Consider the following 11187-nt stretch of genomic DNA (forward strand, 5'->3'; position numbering starts at 1 on the left):
ATTCTCTGCTACATGTCCGGGATATCCATCCTGGACATCTGATGGGCCCTGGTGTCTCTCCCTGTCATTAATCTTGCATGTGGCTTCCACAGAATTGATGTTTTTTAACTTGGGTAACAATGATGTCATTTTCTGTTTTAAAAATTCCAGTAAAAACTTCAGTGCATTTCTGTCATTAAATACATGCACCTTAGTCCAAAGTATTCTCCCTTAAAACAAGGCTATCCATTTTTACCTTTTCTCCACTGTTTCTCCTGTGTTTCTTGTGCTGTAACAGAGGTGAACTCTAAGCAGGTTTTTCAGTATCTGTTCCATTTTCCCAGCCCTGTGCCATGGTTAACGCTATCCTGTGTACCCGACATGTTCTCCCTTCCCTCCTTCCTTTTATATCAACCTGCCAACATCTTACCCAGCCTTTAAAACTGCCTAATTTTCCTAAAGTCTTTAGTGATAAGTACAGCTAGAAACACTTTTTACCCTCTTTGAAATTCTGTGTTCCATTAGTAGTACTTCTACAAAGATGCTTGTTCATTTAGACAAATGTTTACTGAAACTTTATATGGATTGCTGTGGTTTTATTATTTGTGTACTTTCATTGTGATTTTCTGAGCTTAGAAATTTATTAGGTTTTACTTATGTTTTAATGTCTGACTTACAGCTGTTATCACAGTAGATGTGGCACTGTAGTTACTGCAAGTCTTACCTCTCAAGGATAAAGCCTTATCTTGGGAACCCTCAAAATGGCAAGGTGTTCATTCTCGCCACATTTCACTCAATATTCATGATCTGCATCAATCTGGAATCATGCATTCTGCCGTCTGTCCCTTTCCTTGAAAGTCCTGCTGGCTGCAAAAACAGCTGAGATTTACTAATGGGTTAATGTGTTACTTCTCCCCTAATTAAAACTATTGGTATTTAACAGGAGCTTGGCCTAGATAAGGGGTGACTCAACTGTAGAGAATTTCTGACTGACTGGTGGGCTGATAGGGGTGATATTTTGGGGCTGGAACAGCTTTCAATGCCTGGTAAGTGGCTGACAAGTTTATCTGTGTCTGAGAGATAACATGGGAGATTCCTGTAAACATGCGCCCATGTACTCACTCGCAAATGTATCAGGACTCTGCAATCCTACGAATGCCAGGTTCCTAAGAACAGTAGTAAGGAGGAGCCACAGGCTCAACCTTTGTTTCTCAGGGAGCCAATGAGGGCCTAGCGGTTGCATGAGTCTGGATTTGTCTGAGATAACTGTTTATTACAGATCACGACCTCATTTTGTCTTAGTTAAACACAGAGGAAAATCAGTAAAGGAATCTCCAGCAACCAGTGGGAATATTAATATTTTAAGATCCCACCTCTACCTTTAGTGCTAACTTTACCTCTGTCTCTAGAATTTATCCCCACTTTCTCTGGGCCCATGATAACAATGGAATATTTTTATAATAATAGAATATTTATCTATGAGTTGGGGGAATAATTGGAAGCTCAATACTTTGCTATGAAAGACTGAGTACATACCTGCTCTAAAACCTGATGAAATCTACTCTTCCAAGAAAAACCAAAGGCATGTTCTAATAAAAAATCTTTTGATTAGTGCTGCTCTTTTTATAGATGTGAAGTGGTATTGCTGGTGGTGGTGTCTCGTGCATTCTTTCAGACACGTATTTCACATAAATGCACTAAATAAAACAAGGTAGTTTTCTTTCTCTCGCATACATTCACGCTTTTGGCAATCAAAATACAATATTTTACATAATTTGGTGACAGAGGTCAGCAAGTTAACTCAGAAAATATAAAAACCCTTAGACCTGTTAAATAACATTTTCTATGAAAATAACATTGTGGTAAATTGATATGGTAGGCAGGAAATGACAGGCATTCCTTTGGAATAGGTCACTACATATCTGATAGAGACATCTGATGGGCTCACCTGGTTTGACCAAAGTCCTCAATCTTGAGTCGGTTCTGTTGCAGCTAAAAATTATAATGCTAATGAGTGATAGATAAAAAATTATATGTCAATAGTCACTTAGATAAATGATTTTTTAAAAAATCTTTTAAAAAATATTTCAGAAAGTTACTACAGTCTACGATTATAACTAAATGTGTCACTGAGAAACATGTACACAAAAATATACCCCATAAAAAGGAATTAAGCTAACATTTTAGTTGAATAATGTGAATAAATACTAAGATTTATAAAGAATATAGGCATCCACACACATGTATAATTTTCATGTTAGTATAGCTTTAAAAATATTAGGAGAAGGTCCAGCAAAGTTACTATGGTGTCTTATCAATATAAAGACAGTTTGGATTTTTGTTAAAAACAAAATTAAAAAAAAACAGAAGTTAAATTACAAATGAATGCAAACACACAACCTCATGGGTGAAAATATTTCATTAAGACACATAATTCCATGAGTATTTAGATTTCAATAGCTTTGTACCGCTTGTGAACACAGGTTCTTTATTTCTTCTCTTTCCACAAATATAATGTATAAACACAAATGGGGGTAAAATATGAAAAACAGGAAGGACATAAAGTAGAATCAAACCTTTTTTATTCATTCTTTCAACAGATATTTATTAAGTATCCACTATTTATCTAGAATTTCATGTTATTTTTATAGTACCTATTATAAATTCCAATAATAAATGCCTCTCAATTATTTTTTTTAATTGAAGAAATGGTGATATACTTTAGATTTGTGTCCCCACCGAATCTCATATTAAATTGTAATCCTCAGTGTTGGAGATGGGGTCTGGCGGAAAGTGATTGGATCGTAAAAGTGGATTTCTCACAAAGGGTTTAGCACTATCCCCTTGGTGCTGTCTTTGCAATAGCGAGTTTCTCGAGAGATCTGGCGATGAAAGTCTATGGCACCTCCCCTCTCACTCTTGCTCCTGCTCTCACCATGGTCTTCTGCCATGATTGGAATCTTCCTGAGGCTTCCCCACAAGCAGATGCTGTCATGCTTCCCATACAGCCTACAGAACTATGTACCAAAAAAACCTCTTTTCTTTTCAAGTACGCAGTCTCAGGTATTTCTTTATAGCAGTGCAAGAATGGCCTAGCCCAGAAAATTGGTACTGAGAAGTGGGGCCTTACTCTAAAGATACCTGAAAATATGGAAGCAGTTTTGGAAATGGATAATGGGAAGAGGTTGGAAGAGTTTCCAGGGCTCAGAAGAAGACAGGAAGAACAGGGAAAGTTCAGAACTTCTTAGAGACTTTAAATACTGATTAAATGATTGTGACCAAGATGCTGATAGTGATATGGGCAGTGAAATGCAGGCCGAGGAGGTCTCAGATGAAAATTAGGAACCTACTGAGAGCTAGAGGAAAGGTCACATGTTACATCTTAGCAAAGATCTTATCCACATTGTGTTCATTCCCTAAAGATCCATGGAAGTTTGAACTTCAGAGTGATTATTTACACTGTCTGGTAGAAGAAATTTCTAAGCAGCAAAGTGTTCAAGATGTGGCATGACTGCTTCTAACAACCTATCCTCAGATCCAAGAGCAAAGAAGTAAGTTAGAACTTACATTTAAAAGAGAAGTAGAGTGTAAAGGTTTAAAAACTTTACAGCCTAGCCATGTGGCAGAGAAATAAAAATCTTTTTTGAGAGACGAATTCAAACAGGCTATTCATGGAACAACTACTTCTTAGGGATATTTTTATTACTAAGAGGGAGCGAAGTGCTAATTGCACAGACATGGGAAAAAGGGCCATAAAGGCATTTTAGATATCTTCATGGCAGCCCCTCCTATCACAGGCCTGGAGGTCTAGAGGGAAGAACGGTTGTCCGGGCCAGTCCCAGGGCCTGGCTGCCCCACACAGCCTCGGGACACTACTCCCTGCAGCCTGGCCACCGTGGGAGCCCAGGTGTAGCTATGACACTGCTTCAGAGTGCGCAAACCATAAGCCTCAGTGGTTTCCATGTGATGTTAAGCCTGAGAGTAGACAGAATGCAAAAGTTGGGTCTTGGGAGCCTCTGTCTAGATTTCAGAGTCTGTATGGAAAAGCCTGGGTGTTCAGGCAGAAGCCTGCTGCAGGGACAGAGCCCTTACAGAATCTCTACTAGGGCAGAGTGGAGGAGAAATGTGGCATTGAAGCCTCCACGCAGAGTTCCCACCGGGGCATGGCCTAGTGGAGCTGTGAGAAGAGGGCCATCATCCCCCAGAACCCAGAATAGTAGATCCAGTAACAGCTTATACCCTGCACCTGGAAAAGCCTCAGGCACTCAGCCTCCTGAGTAGCTAGGACCACAGGCGTGTGCCACCACGCCCAGCTAATTTTTGTATTTTTAGTAGAGACGGGGTTTCACTAAGTTGGACAGGATGGTCTCCATCTCTTGACCTCATGATCCACCCGCCTCAGCCTCCCAAAGTGCTGGGATTACAGGCGTGAGCCACGCGCCTGGCCTATTAATATATGCATTTAAAAAATATTTGGTATTGTATTATTGAATTCATTTAATTTAAACTTCAGTTAAATAAGTCTTATCAAAATGGTCCTGAGTAATAAGCTTTGGCCAAATTAATGAGTAGTAGCTGTGAACCCCCAATATTTGAGACAGGTCTGAGTTAATTTAGAAAGTTCATTTTGTCAAGGTTGAGGACGTGCCCGTGAGTGACACAGCCTCAGGAGGTCCTGACAACCTGTGCCCAAGGTGGTCAGGACACAGCTTGGTTTTATACATTTAGGGAGACATGAGACATCAATCAATACGTGTAAGAAGTATATTTCTTCAGTCTGGAAAGGCTGACCACTTGAAGCAAAGGCAGGAAGACTTGAAGTGAAGTTGGGAGGGAGCCTCCAGGTCACAGAGAGGTGAGACCCAAACAGTTGCATTCTTTTGAGTTTCTGATTGGCCTTTCCAAAGGAGGCAATCAGACACGCATCTATCTCAGTGAGCAGAGGAATGACTGAATAGAATTCGAGGCAGCTTTCCCCTAAGGCTTGAGCTTTCCGTAATGATCTTGGGATAAGATATTTTCCTTTCACATATCCTTATCCAAACATATAGAGTGAACAGAAGTTCTCAGAGTCTCTGTCATAAAAATGAAGTAGGAACTTCTCTTTTGTAATTGTATCATTATATATGTAGACACAGCCAGCAATTTTCTTTCTAATGACAGCTAAAAAAAATTGAGCAACTCCAATTCCCAGATTTAAGGTGTCATGAAGGATACTCTGATTTAGCAATAATTGTATCCTTAAAATAGACTGTCACATGGCATCCAACTGCCGTGTGGACAAAATAGGTCATGGAGCAGCGACTCCTGTAGCTGTTTTTGAGGTGGACGGTGGGATGCCAGGTGTCACTCACTACAGGGTTCTGCCTTTGTATTCACATTTCTGGCCCCACAGGAGTTTCGTAGATAACCTGATTTCACCTATTTTTTTCTCAGAGAGGTAGAATAATTACCCACGCTATGCACCTGAAGTTTCATTTCTGTTTAAGAATATGTCTTTGATACATAGAACATAGAAAAATCGTGATGGAATGAAGGAATATTAGAAAGAGAATAATATGTAGCCACAGAAAAATAAATATTAACATCATAAACTATGGTACTTTTTGATAACACTATTTTCAATTATCGTTGCATAATTTTCATTGAGATCACAATTACCATCACCTAGATAAGTGTTTTACCATGTGGTGAGCACAGTTTGCAAAAAGATTTATTTCGTAACCAAAGGGGTTTATATACATATATGGAGAGAGACAGATAGCTAGATTTCATTTTAATAATAACAGAGTGAAGATAAAACAAAGGATATCTGGCAATTGTTTATCTTGAAATAGTCATTTAAGTAAAAATATTTAACAGCAATTTTTAGTTTGTGATATTTAACTCAGGTTACATAATTATATGTATTATATATTATAATACATGTAATAAATACAATGTAATAATTGGTGGAGAAAAAATATGGTTTTATTTCTATAGGGATAAGAGAAATCTAAAATAGAGTCAGTCTATTTGTATGACTACATTAAATACGAGATCAAATTTAAAGGGTAAAATAATATAACATTGAATCTTCTAAAATGTATTAAAAGAGTGCAATTGCAGGAATGCACTATTAATGATTCTGTTTATTTGGATCTGAGCTATGTTCATTTATTATCAAATACTACTGCTTTTCTAAAAAATGGAAACTTTTTACAGTCAGCATAAAAGCAGAAATAAGTCATTACTATAATGATGGAAATAGTTGGAAATGCACAATTTCACATTAAATCAAATTCAGAGTGTTTCTTGGCCTGGTTTTCTAATGCTTTCTGCAACCATAAAATTTGGCTGTAACAGGGCAATAGAATACTGGTGAGAAAATACTGGAATTATTACCACTTTTTTAAAAGGAGAAAGCAAGAAGTGAAAGGAGTAAAACTAATGCATGGAAAGCAGTGCATGTTTACTCCCTCAACAACTGAAGAAACGTAGCAGTTTTGGATTAGAACCGGGGCGCATGGAAAGGAGTTTGTCATTTGTGTTCACGTCCTCAGGCGCTGAAAGGTATCACCTGGCAAGTGTCCCACCCAGGTGGGCAGAGGTGACACTGCCTCTCTCCTGGCTTTGTGCCCATATCCACAGCCTGTTCCTGCTTCCCCTCCATGTTAGAGGGGATGGTTCCAGGAGGACGCATGGTACATGTCAAAAGCAAAGCAAAACCAATGCCCTGCTCTTCTTCATGCAGCTCCTACATTTGCCATGAAAGCCCAGAACTCCTCATCCTAACGATGGTGCGGGAGCCTCGGGTTCTGGCCAGTCCTCTCTCCCCAGCAGCTCTTCCCTTCTCTGGCCCCTCTCTTGGCTGACAGAGTTGATGGTTTCTTTCCATGAGAGACTCTGAGAACTAGACTTTACAATATTAGGTTTACTTTTCCTGCTGCTCTCCATGGATTTCTTTTCTAAGAAAACAGAGAACAAAATATATATAGAATCTGTGTGTGTGTGTGTGTGTGTGTGTGTACTATACATGTGTGTATATCTATCCACACCCACTATATATACATATATATACACACACTATATATGTGTGTGTATGTCCACATACACTATATAGTGTGTGTGTATATGTGTGTGTGTATATATATAGTGTGTGTGAATATATACACACACATATATAGTGTGTGTATGCATACATATCTACACACACACACACACACACACACTTTTATGCTGACTATAAAAAATTTCCAGCCAGGTGTGGTGGCTCACACCTGTAATCCCAAGACTTCGGGAGACCAAGGCAGGTGGATCACCTGAGGTCAGGAGTTCAAGACCAGCCTGGCCAACATGGCTAAACACAGTCTCTACTAAAAATAAAAAAAATTAGCTGAGCGTGGTGGTGCACACCTGTAAACTCAGCAGACTGAGACAGGAGAATTGCTTGATTCCAGAAGGCAGAGGTTGCGGTGAGGGAGATCGCACCATTGCGCTCCAGCCCGGGTGACAGAGCAAGAAAATACATTTCAATTTTGTTCAGAAGAGCAGTAGTACTTGATCATAATGAACATAGCTCAGATCCAAATAATTTATTAAAAGTGCATTCCTGCATTTGCACTCTTCTAATAGCTTTTTTAAACGATTCAGTGTTATATTATTTTACAGAGTAAGTTTGCTCTAGAATTTAACACGTACACACAAGTAGATTTTCTTTTTTAGATTTCTCTCATTCCTGTAGAAATAAAACCACATTTTACTAAACCAATGTTAGATTACATTTATTACATATAGCATAATATGTATAGTATATGTATAGTATGCACAGTTTTATATTTATACACACACACACATTTTTTTCTTGGTGCAAAGTCCCTGTTTTCTTGAACCTAACAGCTATAAAAGTACACAGGCCACAGACACATACAGTGATATTCTGGAGGTCTGAGGATGAGCGACCGACTCGAGTTTTAAAAATCTTTTCTTATTTTGAAGTGCACTTTCTTTTCAATGCCATTCATCTTCCCGCAATCTCCCCCTTCAATCACTGGTGGAAAATATGAGCCCATTGGGAATGTAAAACCCCATTTTGAGGGCAGTTTTCTTTGTGGGCTTTGTCTTCTGACCGTAGTCTCTGTTTATAACACTGTCAGTCGATAGCAATCAGTATTTAGGATAGAGTAACAGCATGGCAGAACCAATAATTTATTATTTTTTTCTTTAGTCCTTGAATTGGAATTTCATGCTTTTAATTGTGTTTTCAGAGATAACTTGAGGTTTTGTGTCTTGGGGGTTTTGGTTGTTCCTTAAAAGAAGAGGGTGGATCTTTTAGAATAGGAGTTACTTTTGTTTTCACTGAAGATTTAAATCTTATTTTATTGCTTTGTTTCCCACCCCCTCCCCCCGCAGGAATTAGGTTAAAGGTTATCTCCCTAAAAACTTCAGACTGGCCATTTGGCTCTGAGCTAAATAAATAACTTTGTTCTGAGGTCTTAATTGATGTTTTGGTAAACCCAGCAGCAATTAGGACTGTGGTGTTTTCATTTGCATAAACTGCACCTCCGAAGAAGTTCATGCATAATAGCATTTTTCTAGAATCTGTGGAAAATCTGAGTTTTTATTTCTCTATTGTACAATCTGCTTGTTGGGCTATTTAGCTGAAAACACATCAGCAGTGCTCAAAATAGAAATACATATATCTAATTATGTGCATAAACAATAAGCCAAGATTGCAACATCTGGTTCTTTTGTGCAATCTTGAATACCTGGCTTTAGGCTTCCCAGCATGGGGGATCCTTTTGGTCAAGGGCACGGTGACACTTCCAGGGTTCAGATAACAGAAATGTGAAAGGAGGTGCTAATAGGCCTATTTGCTCCAGTCATCGAGGACTCCAGAGGCTGATTTTCTAGTTCACGTGTTTTTCCCTATCTTTAGTACAATGAACTTCTATGTTTTTTCATTGCTTCCCTTTCTAAACCAACTTGGTATTAGGGGGTAATGTAGTGACCCTTTCATATTATAATTCCTTGTTTTTTGGAGTTAGTTATGTTTCTTGTCAATGTTTTCCTCCTTCCTCTAATTATTCCTTTGCAGGATCATGCTGGACAGGAATCTGAGGGGCCACCGTAGGAAAAAGAACTGAACATGTGGTGAGAAGCTATCATGAGCTGGGCTCTTTTACTTGCTCTCTGAGTGAACTCCCGGACCTCATGTGTTTGGACTTGGACAGTCTGTAGCTAGGAAGAGACACAGCCACAGTCCAACCCATTCTTCAGTTATATTCAAGAGGCCAAGTGATGTGAACTTGCTATACCTTCTTTGCTGGTGCTAAGTGGGGGTGGGGCATGCAACAAAAACTAAAATCATCATAAGAACAATGAAAACAAACTGTTCTCTGAGAGCAGAAACGCTTTTGTAGTCACAGACACATTTCTTTAGCTGCCGTAGAAGACAAACACCATTTTTCCTCTCAGCGGACAATTGACACTTGTTTTCACATACCTGTCCAGGTACGATGTCTTCTCAGATATCCACATAGAATCTGCCACAGTGCTGTGTTCCCACACTCCAACACACACAGCCCAGTGTGTTTGGTATTAGAATTCTCAGAACTGTGGGCTAAGGACACTGTTTGGAATGATCGGTGTTCTGCCCACTGCACGAGGCTGCTCTGAGACAGTGTGGGAGGTGACTGGAATATCAGACAGTGTGAAAGCCACTCACGTCTGGCCTCTGCTTGGTGAGCCAGAGGAAGCTGCCTAAGTGAGTGGGAAGAAACAATGAATTGCTTGCAGGAATGCATATGAGAATCTACTGAACAAGGCTTGGTGCTAATCAACACAAGGACCCTGGCACTGTTTTAAAACAGATGCTTCCAGACTCCTGGAGGCAGGAGGGAGGACAGAATGTTTTGTCAAATTTCTTTTGAGCCCTTCTGTTTTCTAAACAACAATAAATAAAAAGAATGTAGGTAAAATAGCTTCCACCCATATGATACCATAGACATAGCAATGCTATATAAACTCCCTTCTGCTGTAAATTGTTTACAATTGTGTCATCATTTTTTTCTAAATTATCCATAAAATGCCTATTTCTCTTAATTCAAGATTCAACTTTTCTAGAATTTCTCCAACATTTCAAGTTGTCTTTGACGTCAATTTCCTTTTGACACTTAAACAAATGTAGTCTCTTTTAAAGAAATGCCTTTTTTTCTTATCTCTGTCTATTCACTCTAAGACCTCCTAAATAAATACATGGTACTTTTTTTCTTTTAGTGCTGCTGAAATGGGTTAAGTCTTGCTTCTCTAATTGCACTTTCATTTTTAAATACGTTAGAGATCTGAGATCTGTGTTTCTATTTATCTCTACAATTAGGTTGTCATAACCTTGAGGACAGATGCCTCGACGGACCTTGGTCCCCAGCATTTCTGTACCCAAATGCTGCATGCAGTGCCTCTGGGTAATATCATGGCAACGTATGTTGCAGACCAGATGAGGTCTTGGTTAATTAAATATTTTCATGTGCCTGATTCATCTTTTCAGTGAGATCATAAACTCTGCAAGAGCTGTGCGCTTGACTCCCTCTGGTACTTGACAAATGGTAGGTATTTAGATTAAACATGAATCAGTTGAAATAAGACAAGAGACAATCAGTTGAAATAAGACAAGAGAGATGGGTAAGAATGTGTGCTGAACATACGCTAGCGTCCTGCTATTCCCACAAGTTAATAGCACGTACTACTAGCTAGATGTTGCCTCGAGTAGTTCCCAGGCATTACCTGATTTGTTTCTCCCACCCTATGATAAAGGTATAATGACTATTCCTATTGAGAAGCAACAAAATTAAAGCCCAGTAAGGTAAGTAATTTGCCCAAGTTCATACTACTCAGAACTAATAGAACAGGTATGTCACCCAAGTTTTTTTTCTCTAAGATCAAGCCATTATCCAGTAATACTCTTAAGTCAGGGGTCCCCAATGCTGGACTGGTAAGGGCCTGTTAGGAAGTGGGCCACCCAGTAGGAGGTGACTGGTGGGCAAGGGAGTGAAGCTTCATTGTATTTACAGCCACTCCCCATCGCTCACATTACGACCTGAGCTCTGCCTTCTGTCCAATCAGTGGCAGCATTAGATTCTCGTAGAACGTGAACCCTATGGTGAACTGCGCATGCCAGGGATCTAGGTTGCCTGCTCCTTATGAGAACCTAATGACTGATTATCTGTCACC

This window comes from Callithrix jacchus, chromosome 7, assembly GCF_049354715.1.
Source record: "Callithrix jacchus isolate 240 chromosome 7, calJac240_pri, whole genome shotgun sequence".
NCBI classification, from domain to species: domain Eukaryota; kingdom Metazoa; phylum Chordata; class Mammalia; order Primates; family Cebidae; genus Callithrix; species Callithrix jacchus.